Source organism: Pleurodeles waltl, chromosome 10 (genome assembly GCF_031143425.1).
Source record: "Pleurodeles waltl isolate 20211129_DDA chromosome 10, aPleWal1.hap1.20221129, whole genome shotgun sequence".
Taxonomy (NCBI): Eukaryota; Metazoa; Chordata; class Amphibia; order Caudata; family Salamandridae; genus Pleurodeles; species Pleurodeles waltl.
In genome coordinates this window covers 1,027,840,670-1,027,858,942 of record NC_090449.1, presented here as the reverse complement: position 1 = coordinate 1,027,858,942, position 18,273 = coordinate 1,027,840,670, and the positions used below count along the sequence as shown (strand labels likewise).

The 18,273-nt window shown below is 47.9% G+C and overlaps 1 protein-coding gene across 1 annotated transcript in view; it reads left to right on the top strand.

Moving 5' to 3' along the window:
- TRIM71 (tripartite motif containing 71) overlaps positions 1 to 18,273 on the top strand; it is a 213,965-nt gene that overhangs the window by 152,807 nt on the left and 42,885 nt on the right. The window lies entirely within an intron of this gene.

Below are 18,273 nucleotides of genomic sequence, written 5' to 3'. Positions count from 1 at the left end.
CCAACCAAGCTACATGCATGATTAGCGGTGACAGTCTCACAAGGTATGAGTGGATTTGTCTTCAAGCAGCCCGCTCCCCTGATGACTTTTCTTGGTATGGTGTGCAGGGCTGTGCTGGGCCTGCGCTAGGCTGGACCTGGGCCAAAATAAATGAGGCATTGTTAATGAGACCCTACTGGGTGGAACTCAGACTGCAACCTGGGCACCATGGCCATTTTCCTACGATCGTGTTTTAGGCTCCGCTGCCACAGCCTGCCTAAGGTCAACAAGCTCCTGCATTGGGGGGATGGGGGTTGGGGCAAAGGCCAATAATTGGGCCCATGAATCCTTATGCATCTGACTTCTGTGACTCACTTGGACATGTCTTGAACCCCAACACCAGTGTGAGGCGAGAGGCTTTCTCTGTTCTCCGGTTAAGGCACCCTCTAAAAAGAAAATGCCCAAAATTATGTTGATAAAGGATTATCCCAATACCCAGTGTACAAAAAGACTACATTCCCAAGAGGATCCTGAGGATCCACTGTCTCAAGCATCCCCCCCTCCCCCCAATCTAGGATGTCTCCTCTGCTAATCTAGCGGAAAGGAAGGAATTTAAAGAGATCACTACCTTCCTGAGGTGAGAGAAGAAAATAAGTTACCTGTAACTATAGTTCTCCAGTATTGGAATCTTTCATAGATTCACATGCTTGAATCATTCTCGGTCGTGAGATGGGAGTCCCCGGTACCTTAGAAAAGACAATGTCTCCAAAGACATAATAGCAATAACATTAAATCTCCACTTTTTAGTAATCCATCCAAGGCCTTATGTAAAAAGGACCAAACTTGGGCCTCAGCCAATCAGAGCGCCCCACCCTCTAGAACCCTCCTGAGAGAAGCTCCAGTACCTCAGATTTTCTAAGTACTAGTGCGTATCTTAAGGGTTGAACAAGAGATATTGAAGGTGAGCTTCCCCCAGGAGGCGGGTGGGTCGCATGTGAATCTTTGAAAGATTCCAATACTGGATACTACAGTTACAGGTAAGTAACTTATTTTCTTACTCCAGTAGTGGAACTTTCCTAGATTCACATGCTTGAATCAGACTATAAAGCAGTATTCAGAGCACATTGCATTGACTTCACATCATTTAAATTAGTGAGAAATCACGGAGTTATCTGCAATAACATGAAAGCATTACATTCTATAAAGATAGTATCACCTATTAGCATACCTATTTATATGCTATGAAAACTATATACAAATGAAACCTACAAAGATCAAACCATGCAATGTGCGTAACAGAAGAGAAGGATGGAGGGAGGTAAAATGAGCTCAGTTACTGGAACAGATGTAGCAGGACCACCTGACCAACCGCTACATCTCCTTTAGGGATGGCATTCAGACAGTAGTGCTTTGTAATCGTGTGAGTACTTTTCCAGGTGGCTGCTCTTCAAATTTCCTGCAGGGATACACCTGCAAACAGTGCCATGGACGCTGAGACCGATCTCGTAGAGTGCGCCCTTACCGAAGAATGTAAAGGCTTACCAGCTGCTTGATGGCAAAAGTTTATAGCAGCTACTATCCACCTGGCTATACTCTGCTTGGAAAAATTTGAGATTCCTTTTGATGTCCAACGAGTGCAGAGCTCTTTCTGCCGGAGATGTCTGGTTCGGATAGAAAGATTTCAAAATCAATAGTTAGTTAATATGAAAGTCTGATGGCACCTTTTGGAACAAATTTCGGGTTAGTATGAAGTATCACCCTATCCTGTTTAAATTGAAGGAAAGGCTCTTGAATGGTTAATGCCAGGATCTGGCTGACCCGCCTAGAAGAAGTAAGGGCTAGCAAAAGAGCTACTTCAAAGTGCTTCAAATCCGCCCTGTGTATTGGTTCAAATGGGTATTTCATAAGCTGAGAGAGAACCGTGTTGAGTTGCCAAGACAGTGGAGGAGGCCTTACTGGTGGAAAAACTCGAAAGAGCCCTTTGAGGAATTCTTTGACCAATCTAGAAGACCAAAGAGATGGCAATGTCGGTGAATGTCAGTTTTGGTTTCCCCCACCTCCTGAAAACTTGGTCGAGCACCTCCTGGTTCACCGCCCATTCGTGACAGGAGGATGTCAGTCTGCTGAGAGTGTCTGCTGTCTAGTTCTGCCTTCCTGGCAGATGTTCCGCTTGTGGACTGATGCCATTACGAATGGCACAAATTCCAAATAGTTTGCGATTCTCAATAGGAGAAGAGATTTCGTTCCCCCTATCTTGTTTAAATAATTTGTTGCAGTATTGGCTTCTCTTATGAGAACCAATGAGTATCTTATCATTGGAAGGAAAGCCTGCAGGGCCAGGAAAACCGCTCAAATCCAGGAAATTGTTGTGATATTTCCAGAAAGAGGTGCTCCACCTTGCGCTGATCTGAAGGTCTTGGAGATAGGCTCCCCAGCCCTCTAGGGAGGCATCTGTGGTAATGACCAACGGAGGACAAGGAGGTAGAAAAGGAAGGCTGACTGCAATGTTTAACTGGTCCGCCCACCAGTGGAGCACTTGGATCATTTGAGAAGTTACTGTGATTAAGTCGCTGAATGAGCCCTCTTTCTGAATCCTTTGAAGATCTAGGTCCTCTTGCAGGGGACGCATTCCCAGTTGACAAAAGGCGACTAACTGTATGCAAGAAGACATCATCCCCAGAAGCAACTTGTAGCTGAAAGACTTTTTTCTTTGTACTCTGTTAGATAAATGAGTCGTGTTTGCCTCTCCACCGAAGGAAAAACCTTGCCTCTGGTGTGGATTTTTGTCCCTACAAAAAGGTCGTCACTTGTTGGCACTATGTTCGACTTGTTCCGATTCAGAGTGAGGCCCAGGCTCGTTGAATAATGCCATGCAAGCCCTTGTTGAGTCATGAGCGTCCTGATATGATCGTGCTTTTATCAGCCATTCGTCTAAGTAGGGAAAAATTTGCAGTTTTTTCCTTCTTAGGGAAGCCGCTACCGGAGCTAGGCACTTTGTAAAGATTCTGAGGGCGGACTTCAGGCCAAATGGAAGAACCCTGAATTGGAAATGGCTGCCGGCTACTGTGTAAGGCAGATATTTTCTGTGGGCAGGTGAAATCGGAAAATGAAAGTAAGCGTCCTGCAGATCCAGGGACGTCATATAATCTCCGGGATTCATGCGGAGAAGAATGTCTTGCAATGTGACCATGCGAAAGGTTTGACGTTTGAGATATTTGTTTAAGTCCCTGAGATCAAAAATGGGACGCTAAGACTTGCAGTTTTTGCGCACCAGAAAGAAACAGGAGTAAAAACCTCTGCCTTTTTCTGAAGAAGGAACTCTATCGCTCCCTTCTTGAGCATGGTCTGAAAGAAGCTATGAGGAGGACGAGAAGGTGGGCGTTGAATGAACTCTAAAGCATGGCCAAATTGAACAATCTTTCGGACCCACTGGTCCGATGTTATTTGCTCCCACTTCCCATAGAAGTGTGATATCCTTCTCCCCCATCTTTTGGATTTGTGGTGAGGTTGTAGCCAGAGCCTGGAACTTGTCATTGGTGTCTGACCGCCTCTTTGCTTTGATGTGCTCTTCCCCTGGGCGCGTCTTGAATAGGATGCCTGGGGTGGTTGCCTTTTGAGAATAGTGAGGTCGGAACTGCTGTGCAGTACAGGAGGGGTAACAAAAGCTCTGTAATTCCCTCGATATGCTGTAACTTCTCGACCCCTGGAGGCACGAAAGGGCATCTTCTTAAATTGAAGGGTTCCTAAGGACCTTGCAGTGTCTGTATCCGTTTTGATGGCTTGTAGGGCCTCATCGATATGCTTGCCAAAAAGAGCCTCTCTCCATCAAACGGTAGGTCCAATACTTTATTCTGAACCTCCGTACAAAAGGAAGTCACTCTAAGCCAGCCCTGACGTCGCACCACTGCCACATCAGCTAGTTGCCGAAAAGCTGTTGTCACAATATCCATGGCGCAGCTGAGGCTTGCTCTCCCTCCAAGAGGATGTTCTTGACCCTCCGCCTTAGAGCCTCCACCTTAGGTGGTCTAGATACAGAGCAATATCGGTCCACAGCTGACTGTCATACTTCCCCAGGATTGCCAACAAATTTGCTGCTCTTACTATCAGCCCCGACATGGACGAGAAATGCTTTCCAATGTTGTCCAGCCTTCTCCCTTACGTGACTGGAGGAGCTGAAATTGGCGTGTTTTTTTAATTTTTTTTTTTTTTTAAATTTATTATTTTTTTTCTCTCAACACCTCTGCGCTGCCTGGGTTATGACCAAGTCTGGTTTTGAGTGACCAACAAGACAAGCTGGGGTGACTTCTGGTGCCTTCGATTTTTTTTTTTTTTTTTTTTTGTCCAATCTAGATAAGACTGCAGTCACCGTAGCTGGATTTCTCATCACCTCGAGACCTTCTTCCCAGAAGTAGCCCACTATGGGTATGGAGCAGATACTCTTTTGAAAAGGCTCCTTGAAGTCGTATAAAAAGCAATCCACCTGCTTTGATGGCATGGGCCATGCAAATCTCTCTTCTACTCTTTCTCAAGCATATTATGGAAACCCCCAATATCTCCTGGGGGAGAATCCACTGGAGTAGGCGATGGAGATGAGGGTGTCGGCAATATATAGTTGTCCGAATTCGCATCCTGCAACTGTCCTTCCTCCCTCTCCTCATCCGAGGAGTCAGTAACCTGCATGAAAGTCCTTTGCAGGGTACTTCTGGCCAGTCTAGGAGATAACCTAGGCTGTGGCACTGGAGTGGCCGGCACTGAGGGAGGAGGCGCCATTTGTATGTCCGTTTGTGGTACCGATGGAAACTTATTTTTGTAATCTGATAACATCAGTTGTAAGTCAGAAATAAGGGAACTCAGGATACAGACCATATCCTCTGGCACATTTGGCTGCTGTTGTTGAGGAGAATAATACTGCTGATAATATTCCTCTTCATCCTCTTGACATTTAACATGGAGCTAGGAAGGACCATGGGCTGCCACAAACGGCCCATCATCAGAATCTTCACAAACAGGAAGCCACTGTCGAGAGACTGGTAACCCTTGCCGTCGATGCAGCCACTGTATAAGTTCTTGACGATTACTTAGTCGATGATTCCACCGTCGGCGGTCTGTCGTCAGGAGCTAAGGAAGGCTTTCTGAACACAGTCAGAACCTTTGGAGGAGGCGTAGAAGGGTCTGAGGAAGGTTTAGGCATCTCCTTTGACATTGAAGGCCAATGCGTGGACTTTGAGGAAGATCGTCTCTCCTGAGGTGAGGATGAGACTGCGGCCTTCACCAGACCCCTTGTGAGGTCTTTTTGAAAGTCTCTGAGGTTTGTTTTGAACCCTTTTCAGAATGAGGTGATCTTTGTCGGGATCTTTTAGAAGACCATGAAGACTCTTCACTGTCAGAGTCTGAGACCGGGTTCTTTCTTGATTTAAGCTTCTGGAGCCATATTAACAATCTTCCCTCTCTATCCTTCAAAGTTTTTGAGGAATAGGTACAACATACCTTACAGTCAGTAGCAGAATGCTCGGGATAGAGGCAATAAATGCAATTTCTATGAGGATCCTCTGAATGGAGCCTTTTCTTCCCACAAGTACTGCAGGCTTTAAAGAGAATTTTCCTTTCTGTCAGACATTATGTTGGTAAAGCAGGCTCCAGAAAGTGTGAGTGTAAATCAGAAACACTCAATAACCAAGTAGAAATTCAGATGTAGTGAGTATGTCTTCCTCCACAGGAACAAACTGAGCAGATCTCAGAGGAGACTTCCTAGTATGATGTGCAGTAGAAAATCTGAGGTACTGGAGCTTCTCTCAGGAGGGTTCTAGAGAGTGGGGCACTCTGATTGGCTGAGGCTCAAGTTTGGTCCTTTTTACACAAGGAGTTGGATAGATTACTAAAATGTTGCGTTTTAATGTTATTGCTGTGACCCTGCATCCTTGCAGGCAGGTTGCTTCCTCCTCACCACTGCTCCGGTAAGTGCTGCCATTGTTTTGGGCTTGTTTGGGCTTGTCTGGGCTTCTTGGCTTCTCCTTTCCCGGAAGGCCCCGCCCCCTTTCCCTCCTCCAGAGCTCTTCCCGCTCCTGACTCCTGCTGCCCCGCACTCCCTTTGGAGGTTTCCCTTCCTCCTCCCAGCTGCCACTCCCTCCCACCTCCCCTCTATGCCGGCCGCAGCGCGGACGCACGCCGCTGGTGCGCCAAAGGCAAGCCAGTCTGCGCCCGTCCGCGCCAAGACCATGGCCAGCGCCTGACCCCCTGGCCAACAAGCCTCCCACGCCACCAAACACCTATACACTGCCAACGAACTCCACGCCCTTAATCCAGGACGCTCCTCCATCTGCTTGCAGTCCACACAGACGCGCACCAAAGGACCCTTCTGCAAAGCCTGCAATTTCATCTGCAGCCTAACCTCTAAACTCCAAATCAAAACAGACAACCACCTAAGATGCATCCTACTTAACACCCGCTCCGTCCACAACCATGCAATTGAACTCTGGGACCTCCTGATCACATACTTGCCCGACATCTCATTCCTCACCGAAACCTGGATGAATTCGGCCTCAGAGCCAGACGTAGCCATAGCCATACCAGAAAACTACAAGATCACCAGAAGAGACCGAATCAACAGACCAGGAGGCGGAATCTCCTTAGTCCACAAAAACACCATCAGAGTCTCCACCAACTCCCACGACACCATCAACTCCGCCGAGCACCTCCACTTCAAAATACACATCAACGCCAACAACACACTCAGAGGAACACTGGTCTACAGATCCCCTGGACCCAGACCGCAGTTCTGTGACATCGCCGACGCCATCAGCTACCAAGCCCTCGCCTCAATAGACTACATCCTCCTTGGTGACCTAAACATCCACCTAGAAAATAACGATATCAACACCACCAACCTAATCGACAACCTTGCCAACTTTGGCCTCAAGCAACTCGTCACTACACCCACCCACTCAGCAGGCCACACACTCGACCCCATCTTCTCAGCCAGCAACCACGTCTCTGTCAGCCACACCACCAAACTCAGTTGGACAGACCACCGCTGCATCCACTTCTCCTACCAAAAACCAGTCACTCACCACCACTGCACACAACCCCCCCGACGCAACTGGAGCAAAATATCAACAGATCAACTGATCACTCTTGCACGGGCCCCAAGACCCCAACCTAGCCACCACCAACCTGTATCGCTGGATAGAAGATTGTGCCAACACCCTCGCACCGCTCAAAAAAAAACCAAACACCTCCCACAGAATCAAGGCCAGCTGGTTCACCCCAGAACTACAGGAATCCAAAGGGCTATGTCGCAGAATGGAAAAAACCTGGCACCTTGACCCTACCAACTCCAACCACATAGCTTTCAAGGATGCCCTACGCAAACATCACCAACTGATCCGCACCACCAAAAGGACCCACTTCAAAAACCGCATCAACGCCAACGCTCCCAACAGTAAAGAGCTCTTCGGCATCGTCAATGAGCTCTCCACCCCCATGACCTGCTCCAACGAACCCCTGCCTTAACAGGAGTACTGTAACTCACTGGCAACCCACTTCCGTCGAAAGATAGAAGAAATCCACAATAGCTTCAAACCCCAGACCCACCAGCTTACTACAAACACCCAAGAACCGAACGCTCCAAGCAACACCCACCTCATCCACACCTGGACCCCCGTCAACATGGAGGACACCGCCACCACAATGGCCTCCATCCACTCAAGATCACCATCGGACCCCTGCCCACACCATATCTCCAATAAGGCAAACATCATCATCGCTCCCCACCTCTGCAAAACCATCAACAGCTCTTTCGAGTCAGCCACCTTCCCAGAAAGTGGGACCAGACGACCCCAAGAACTACCGGCTGATCTCCCTCCTCACCTTCCCAGCCAAGGTCATCGAAAAAATTGTAAACAGCCAACTATCCCAGTTCCTGGAAGACAGCAAGGTACTTGACACCTCCAAATCCGGATTCCACAGAAACCACAGCACTGAGACTGCACTCATTGCTGCCACAGACGACATTAGGACCATGCTCGACGAAGGAGAAACAGCAGCACTCATCCTCCTAGACCTCTCCGCAGCTTTCGACACGGTATGTCATCACACTCTCCGCACACGCCTACACAACGCTGGAATCCGCGACAAGGCACTTGACTGGATCTCGTCATTTCTCTCAGGCAGAATCCAGAGAGTCCGCCTCCCACCGTTTCCAGAATCCTCTGTGGCCTTCCCGAAGGATCTTCGCTCAGCCCCACGCTCTTCAACGTTTACATGGCCCCCCTCGCCAACATCGCACAAACCCACCACATCAACATAGTTTCCTACGCAGACGACACTCCGCTCATCTTCTTCCTCATGAAAGACCCTACAACTGCAAAGAACAACCTCCACAACGGACTTCACGCCCTCGCCAGCTGGATGGAATCAAGCCACCTCCAGTTAAACACAGACAAGACAGAAATCCTCATCTTTAGCACCAACCCCCTCAACTTGGAATGACTCCTGGTGGCCCACCTCCCTAGGAACCGCACCCTCACCCACCACCCATGCACGCAACCTAGGCTTCATCTTGGACTCCACACTCAGCAGGTCAATGCCATCTCCTCTTCCTGCTACAACACTCTCTGCATGCTCCTCAAAATCTTCAAGTGGATTCCCGTCGAAACCAGGAAAACTGTGGTCAGCAGCTGATTGGACTACAGAAACGCCCTATATGCAGGAATAACAACCAAACTCCTAACAAAATTGCAAAGAATCCAGAACACATCCGCCCGCCTCATTCTGGACATCCCACGCCGTGACCACATTCCCCCCCCCACCTCAGAGACCTTCACTGGCTACCAGTATCAAAGAGGATCACCTTCAAACTCCTCACCCACGCACACAAGGCCCTCCACAACACAGGCCCAGCCTACCTCAACGACAGACTCACCTTCCACACCCCCACCCGCAATCTTTGCTCTGCCAGCCTTGCTCTCGCCTCCATCAGCCGCACCGCTGCCGGAGGAAGATCCTTCTCTCACCTAGCTGCCAAGACCTGGAACTCCCTACCGCTCCACCTTCACCTTCACCCGACCCAGGACCTCTTGACATTCAGGAAACTCCTCAAGACATGGCTCTACGACCAGTATTTCTCCCCCCCCCCCCCCCCCCCAGCGCCTTGAGACCCTAACGGGTGATTAGTGCGCTCTATAAATCCTTTGATTGATTGATGTCTTTAGGGACATTGTCTTTTCTAAGGTACCGGGGACTCCCATCTCGACGATGAGGAATGATTCAAGCATGTGAATCTATGAAAGTTCCAATACTGGAGTAACATTACTTCTCACTGGTGCTTTCCAGTCAAGGGCCTGTAGCAAACAATGCGGGATAGTTCTGAGAAAAAACATTCTAGGTTTGAATGTTGAATCTGAGGCATTGTCAATGGCTGGTGCCACCTAGCACTTGTCTGCAGAGACAGGTGTGCCCCAAGACGACCATGGAATGCAAAGAAAGCAAGAAACTTTTGTATTTACAGGAGAAGGAGAACCGATAAGCAGCATCAGAGGGTGACTGGTATTCCCCTTTCATTCACCACACCTTGCTAGGAGGTGGTCTTAGTGATCTTTGTATTATTTGAAAAGAATACACTCTGCCCATTTGTCCCTTGTTGGCTAGCTGCCTGGTAGGACATGACAGCATCATCTACTACGGACACATTTAACTCTTAGCTTACAGGGTTGATGTTGGAACTCTGCTGACATTTCTGAACTTGAATTTACTGTACTCTGCAGGGGCCTGGTTTTGTGACCAGCAATGTGATTAGTAATCAATCACTGTTGTCAAGACTGATTGTTTTTGCAATGTTTTACTTAAGTTTTTAGACACTTTTGTGCTTTGATCTTGTTCTCTCTGTGCATGATAGGTTCAGATTGTTTGTTTTTCACTGCAAGCGGGTGGGAGTTTTACTTCAGATGGAGAGGGTTCCTAAATGTGGGTATGCAACCCTATGGACAACAAGCAAGCCAAAGTAGGACAGTGGGGGTGCAAAGCATTTCATATTGAACCCACTTAAAATAACATCGCAGTGCACTCTGAAACTGAATGACTATCATATCAATAGTGATGCTGAGTGTTCCGGGGCTTAACTCCCTGGGAAAGAGTAGAGCCCTCTTGAGGTTGTTAAAAGGCAGGGCGATGGATGTTGCACTCCTACAGGAGGACCCGCCTGTTACCAAAAGATATACCACAACTGTAATTATAATTGTTCTTGTCCCAGTTTCATTCTTTGTATTTCTGCAAGACAAAGGGGTAAGGAAGGGTTTTATGCTGACCTTTCCTGCAGAGCACCCCACTTTTCAACAGGCAAGCTACTCACAAGAGACTATTTTGATGTGACTCTCCAGCCTGCAGTACCTAGATCTCAGCTCTGCTATACTGGCCCAAATGCCCTGCCATCCCTGCTGCAGGGCCTCTTGGCTCTCAATTTGCAAATGTTTGAAGGCAACCACGTTGAAGGCAGATTATATGTTGTACTCCTCTGTGTGTAGATTCTATACAAACTTTGATTGTTTTCTTGTTAATAAGTGATCTGTTGGCTTAGATTCCCTCTACAGACATTGGAGCAAAGATCCTAGCTGATAATGGCAGTTTGGTTGACCTTGGATCCAATATTCCTATTGTCCCCCCTTATGCAGGTTTTGGGTTATTAACGAAGTAGCCTTGAGGGATTCAGTTTTGCAGGATAAGATAAGGAAAGCTGTTGAAGTGTATTTTAACGAGAATGGTTTGAGAGGTGAACCTGGTGTAGAATCCACTTAAGGCTGTAAAAAAGTTGTGTGTGGAATTATTTTCACATACAGCATTGTTAGAGAGGCTTGGGAAGCAAAGAATGCAGGAACTGGAAAATGGCCTGAAGCTTCTAGAACCTTTGCATAAAACGGGTAACTCACTTAGAATCCGAAGAGAGCTATGTCGGGTCTGGTAGGGAAGCTGGAATAATTCCTAATGCACATTGCAGTCAAGAAATTGATTTATGTTGAACAATCCTACTATGAGAAAGGAGATAAGGGAGATACCCATTGCCTACAAGCTTAACCAGTTGCACACTAGAAATCATATTAAAGAGATTAAAAATGAGAAAGGTGAGTCACACTGATACACATGGAATGCTGAAGACCTTTACCACCTTCTACACCATATTATTCACTGGACAGCCTTTGGAGCAGGATCTTCAGACATCCTAACTAGAGACATTCATTTTTTTTAGGGACTGGATGGAGTGCACTGCTTTAGAGGAGGGCATCACCAGCGCGGAAGTCAGGGCAGCTATATAACAACTATAATGTTTAAAGCTGCTGGGCCAATAGCTTCTCAGTGTCCTTTTATACAGCTTTCGATGGCCTTTTGACAGCACCCCTTGCCATGGTCTAGCTATTTTCTCATCACTGGGCAGATAATGGATACATTGCTGGAATCACACCTCACTCTATTGTCTCAACCAGAGAATGACCGTACTTTGTGCTCCTCTTACAGATCTATCAACCTCCTTAATAACAATGTAAAAAAAATATCAGAACTGGTTACCTGCCTAGATATGGCTAGATGTGGTTTGCCCCATCCTGATCTCCCTGTAGCAGTCCTATTTCATTTAAAAACCCCAATGCAATGCTCTCTTATTGTGGTGACTTCTATGACAGAGGCTGAGTGAACAAAACAGTCAGTTTTTTCCTCTTTCTTGATGCAGGGAAGACCTTTCCGAAGGTTGACTTATTTGTATCTTAAAAATCTTAGATTTTTTATTTTGGGGTCCAAAGGTGTTTGGTCCAATACTGACCAACTACAAAAAACCGACCACTAAGCATAAGATAAAGAGTAAGCACTCCTCAACCATTCCTATCTATTGTTTGATTGTCGTCCTTTTGGTGAAACCCTTCATCTACAGGATGCAAAACACTCCCAACTATAAAGGGGATACGAGTATGGAATCACAAATGTAAATCTGTTATTTACATGGATGTTTTCCTGTGCTTTCTGACTCTTGCAGCGTTGAAGGCAGGACTGTCTCTTGTCTCTGGCTTTAAAATCGACTACACAGCCATTTGGATAGGGGTGGTAGCTGGCCAGTGGGAGGCCTGAGAGGTCTTGCTGGCCAACGGCTTCACTTGATCACCAGGCCCTATCCAGTACCTGGCTATAAATCTACCCCACACAGCAGTTCAACTGTATCGAGAGTAATTTCACTCCACTATTAAAGATTTTATACGAAGACTTGTATCACTGGTGGAAGTTTAAGATCTCTTTTGATTGGGGGAATATTCTGTATATGAATTAACTTCCTTTCCTATCTGTTGTGTGGCGAGGATACTCCCATTATGATTCCCCACAGCAGTTCAAAGCCACATCCAGAAGCCAGAAGAGACTACCGTCTTTTGTTTAAAGGGACCAAACCCCTAGAGTCTTGAGGACAACATAGCACGCTTGAGGGGTGGGGGGGGGGGGGTGGGGGGGTGGTGTTTGGAATTTACCAATATTAGGGCTTATCGGCAAGTGGCCCAAATGCAGCACGCAGTAGATTATAGCTCGTATCATAGTGGCAAGTGATGGTTTACAATAGAGCACTGCTTTTCTTGTGTCCCACTTAGATACCTCTCTTATGGCTACCTGATGAGTTTAGACCGAGACCAGGGTCCATCTTAACTACTTTGATGATATTTCTAGATTAATGGCAGCAGCTCACAAGCAGAACAGGAGCTGCAAAATTTACCTTGTCGATGTCCCCAATAACCCACATTTTTTCTTTTGTGTCTGGCATCATTGATCTGGGTTTCTATTAATAATAAACCACATTGCATGAGATCTTTTCTCCATTGGGGGACTAAATTCCAGGTAATTCAAAAGAGGCTGGTGTTGAGTATAGAGGATGAAATTGACTCAAAACCTACACTGGGCAGGCTCCTACAAGGTGGTACAGTTAGCTGGGATGGAAAACACCCCACTTGAAAAAAACGGACTTAAACGACTATAGTAAAGTCACTCTTATTGGCATGGTTACCCCCACTTTTTGCCTGTTTATCAGTGTGTTTAGACTGTTTTCACTGGGATCCTGCTAACCAGGACCCCAGTAATTGTGCTCTCTCTTCCAAATTTGGTTGCTTTGGTACCCATTACTCCTCACAGTTGGCATACTGGTGTACCCCTATAACTCCATAGAATACAGAACTTGGGTACCCACAGCTTTGGTGCACTAGAGGCCCCAAATGGGCTAAAGCATGTATTATGCCACCATGGCTATGTCTGCAGGCCTGCCATTGCAGCCTGCGTGAAAAGCTGCATGCACCAATTCACTGCTGGTCACTGCACCAGGTCACTGTATGTCACCCCTATGGTAGGCTCTCGTAGTCCAGAGGGTAAGGTGCAGGTGCCTGTGTGTGAGGGCACCCCTGCATGAGCAGAGGTGCCCCTACGAACTCCAGGTATAATGCCCAGGACTTTGTCAGTGCGGGGAAGTCATTTTACTCGTGTCACTACCTGTGGCCGAGCTACATAATAGTAACTCCGAACCTAGGCATGTTCCTGCCATCTTGGAAAAAAGTTGTGCAGAGACCCCTGGGAGCATCAGGTTAGTCAGAACAGGTGACTGATGTCAGTGACACCCTCTGATAGGTGGTCACCCTGCAGAGTGACCAATCCCCCTGGTAGGGCTATTTAGGACCTTGCTTGCGGGTGGGGTCTCCAGATCTCAAATTCAGAGGATTCTACAAAGCCATGTGCCACTTATTTGAGTGGGCCAACCCCTTCGGAGTGTCTTCGGGCCCCCTGGAGTCAGAGGAGGCCCTATGAGGTTCTGCATCAGCGGCTCGGGCCTCGGCTCTGATGGTGTCTTGTGGATCCGATCACAGATTAGCGACGGTCGTGCCAACACGACCTTCTCCGGCGCCAGTCCTGGTGCTGACGCCGCTCATGCCCTCCAGTGGCGCCAGCCCCATTCTCATCCCCGATGACTTAGTCGGAACTGCGTCAATTGACTCAGACTTTGACGCCAACAGGGCCCATTGGTTGTAGGTTGTTGTCTGAGGATTTTTCTGAGCCAGGCGTAGGGGAAGAATGGGAGTGGTCATCGGACCCTTTAAAACACCAGTTAGAAACATCTATGGACTTGAATGATGAATGGGGTGATGCCACTGGACTGGACACATCTCCAGATACTGGCTTGCTTTCTCCCCTCTAACGTGGCTACAGAGGAGGGAACATCCTATGCAGTGGTGGTGAAGAGGGCAGCGGAGTTCCTCTACCTTGAACTTCTCTTGTTGGAAGTCAAGACTAACCTCTTGACAAGTAGTTGAACCTGAGGCTTCCTCATCAGAACCCTTGCTCCCTCTCAATGAAACACTGACTGACTGTCCTGCTGGTAACTGGTCTCAGCCCAGCACAGGGGCTCGCTGCCATTGCGCTACCCCAGATGACCAGAGTTACTTCACCCAACATCCCAACCCAGAGAGTTTGGTTGTCCAAGCCTCAACTTTCCACAGCACGTTCCTTGCTGCTCCCCCGGACAAGGAATCCAAAAGGCTGGACACGTTGGGAAAGAATATTATTATTATTATTATTATTATTTTTTTTTTTACTTCATCAACCTGGCATTGCGGTCAGTGAACACCTTGTACCTTTTGGACTGCTATTACCACATTCTGTGGGACATGGTTACACAAGTGCTGCCACAGGTCCCGGAGGAGGCTCAAGCCGTCCTCTCCCAAGCAGTCAAGGACAAGGGAGATACAGCAAAGTTCACTATCCGGTGTGGATTGGACACAACAGACTTGCTGGGTAGAGCAGTTTCATCACCAGTGACATTTAGACGCCAATCCTGGTTGTGAACATCTGGCTTTTCGGGGATGTCCAGGCCAACCTCATGGACATGCTCTTCAACTGGACATGTCTCTTCGGAGAGAAGGCAGACTCCGTGCCGGAGTACTTTAAGGACTTGTGGACTACAGCAAAGTCCTTGGGCCTCTCAGTGACCCCATGTCCCCAGTCTTCCTTTCGCCCCCTTCGTGGCTATGGAAGGGATGTGCCACAGTGCCAATCCTTTACCAGCCACCCTCTTGCGCAAGCTCCCCAAACCTTGCGTTGATGGGGTGGAATCCGACTCCATGGGTCGGGTAGCCAGAAGTCCTCCACCACCAACCCCCCGGCAGCTGCAGATCCCAGGCCCTCCTAGTTTTCTAATAAGGGATCATGGCTGTCCAGTTGGTGGAAGAATGTTACCATCTTCCCCATTGGCAGTCCATTATATCAGGCAGGTAGGTCCCTCAGGTCATTCAGAGGGGCTACTCCCTCCCCTTCAAATATGTCCCTCTTATACTGCCAACACAAGAACATCTTTCGAAGGATCATCATTCCTTACTTCGAGAGGAAATTTGGGCTCTCTTGGCCAAGGGAGCCATAGTGATTGCTCTGATATCAGAAGTAGCCAGTGGTTGTTATTCTTGCTACTTTCTGTTTCCCAAAAAGAACGAGGTTCTTTGACCTATTCTAGACCTCCAAACGTCAGTCTCTTACTGAAAAAGGAGAAATTCAAGATGCTTACTTTGGCTTAGGTCTTGTCTGCCCTAGACCAAGGAGACTGCGTGTTAGCATTGGACTTGCAGGATGTGTATTTCCACATCCCCATTTTGCCTGTCCACAGGTTTAAGGTAGGCCACGAGTACTACCAGTTCAACGTGCCCCGCTTTAGCCTTACCAGCGCCCCTCGGGTGTTCAAGGTGATGGCAGTGGTCTCAGCTTATCTGCGGAGGTCAGGGGGTATCAGTCTTCTCCCATCTTGACAACTGCCTGGCTCTCGCACCTTCAGACTACAGCAGACCTGCATTTGCTGGGGTTCACTATAAATGTGCCGAAGTCATACCTGACTCCCTCTCAGCTGTTCTGGACACAGTGCAGGAGGCTTATCCTCCTGAGCAGCGAGTCCAGGATTTTCAAGCTATGATATGGATGTTTGAGCCTCAGTCTTAGATTTCGGTGAGAATGACTCTCTAAGGCTGCTTGGCCTCATGTCCTCCTGTGTCCTTTTGGTGAATCATGCCAGACGGCATATGCAGGTACTGCAGTGGGACCTAAAGTTCCAGTGGGTGCAGCATCAGTGGAATATCTCTCACGTTGTCCAGATCTCAGAGGGAACTGCAAAAGACCTGCAGTGGTGGCTGACTTACCACGATTGGGTCCATGGCAGACTCCTCTCCATTCCCCAACCAGATATCACACTGGTGACAGATTCATCAGTTCTGGTATGGGGTGGCCATCTGGGAGAGGTGGAGATCAGAGGACTCTGGTCTCTGGTGGAATCAGGACTCCAAATCAACTTGCTGGAGCCCCGAACTATACGAAAGCATTTCTTCCCCATCACGGGCAAGATAGTGCAGGTTTTCATGGACAACACCATCTCCATGTGGTACTGCAATAGGCACTTCGTCTTTGGACACGACTGGAACAGCAAGGCATAACTCTAATGGGTTCAGCGCCTGCCAAATGCTCTGAACACCAGGGCAGACCAACTCAGCCGTCGATGCCTAGAGGATCACGAGTGGAGTCTCCATTCGGAGGTGGCGCAAGGACTCTCAGCAGTGGGGAGAGCCTTGGTTATAGCTCTTTGCCTCCGAAGGGAATGCGCGATGTCAGCCGTTTTGCACGTTGGAGTTTCCAAGGCAGCTATCGCTTGTAGGCGCTTTTCATATTGAGTTGAGCTCAGACCTTCTGTACGCCTTTCCACCTATACCACTTCTGCCAAGAGTGTTGTGGAAGATCAGGAATGACCGGGCCCAAGTCATCCTTGTGGTCCCAGACCGGACACGGAGAGTCCGATATCCCGAGCTTCTGAGAATTAGCATCGATCCTCCGGTCAGGCTGTCCCTTTGGGAGGATCTTCTGTTGCAGCTGCAGGGGAGGGTTCTCCGCCTGAACCTGTGAACTTTCAGCCTTTATGTGTGGAGATTTAGCAGCAACAGTTGACAGTGTTCGACTTTCCTCCCCGAAGTCTGTAATGTAATTTTGGCAGCCAGGCATCCCTGCAGTAAGACTGTATACACCTGGAGATGGCAAAAGTTTGATTTATATTTTACCGTAAAAGTCTATCGAGCCTCTTTCTGCCTCTTTCTAATATTCTTCTCTTCATTCTAACTCTTGTCCAGCAGTGCTCTGCTTTGAGTACTCTTAAGGGCTTTCTGCTCTGTCTGACTTTTTTTGGCTGCCTGACCAACCCTCTTTATTTAGGTTCCCTACTGTAAATAGGTTTCGCAAATGGCTTGTACATCATTTTTCCCAATTGCACTTCACCATGCCACAGTGGGACTTAAATCTGGTTCTCACCTACCTTTGTGCGTTCCCCTTGAATCGATGCACAGTTGTCCCCTCCAACTACTTACCATCAAGACATCCTTTCTAGTGACAATAACTTCTGCCAAGAGTGTGTGAGCTGTAGGCTTTGTCATCCAAGCCTCCCTATTTGACTGTTTCCAGACAAAGTAGTGATTAGCACTTGGGCCTCTTTCCTACCAAAAGTGGTGACCCAGTTCTATCAGTCACCCGGCCCACTTTTTACACTCCTCCACATCCCTCTAAAGAAGAGGAGCAACTCCACCCTCTGACACAAAGAGCATTGGCCTCCTACCTTGACCACACAAAAGAGTTCTGGGTGGACGACCAACTCTTCGTGGGGTATGTTGGCGCAAAGAAAGGTCAGGCAGTACAGAAACTAACCATTTCCCTCCGGGTTGTTCTTTGTATTAAAATCTGCTACGCTTTGGCCAAGAAACAGCCTCCTGAAAGCTTAAGGGCTAGTGCCACTGGCAAAAAAGGCTGTGACCACTGTGTTAGCATAGGGAAACCCAGTCATGGATATCTGCCAGGAAGCAACGTGGGCATGCCTATATATATTTGCAAAACACCACTGCCTGGACAATCAGGCCTGCAGGAATGGGCGTTTTGCCCGTTCGGTCCCACAGGACTTTCTAGTTCAACTAATTTGTCCGCACACCACCAATGGAGTTGGTATTGCTTCGGTATCTATCTAAAGGTAAGGAAACTGCAGCAAGATGTCTATCAGATGACCAAGTGACTTACCCTAGATAACAAATTATCCGGTAGAGACCATATCCTTACAGATACACCCATTCCTCCCTGCTCTGCAGACAGATTTCTAGGGCTAGGGATGATCCCTTTAAGGGTCCTAATTTAGACACACCAATGTTGGTGATCTCCATGGCTCTGCACTCCTGGCGTGGAAAGTCATAAGTAACTGATGTCTGTGCGCTGAGGTGGGGTGTAAATATA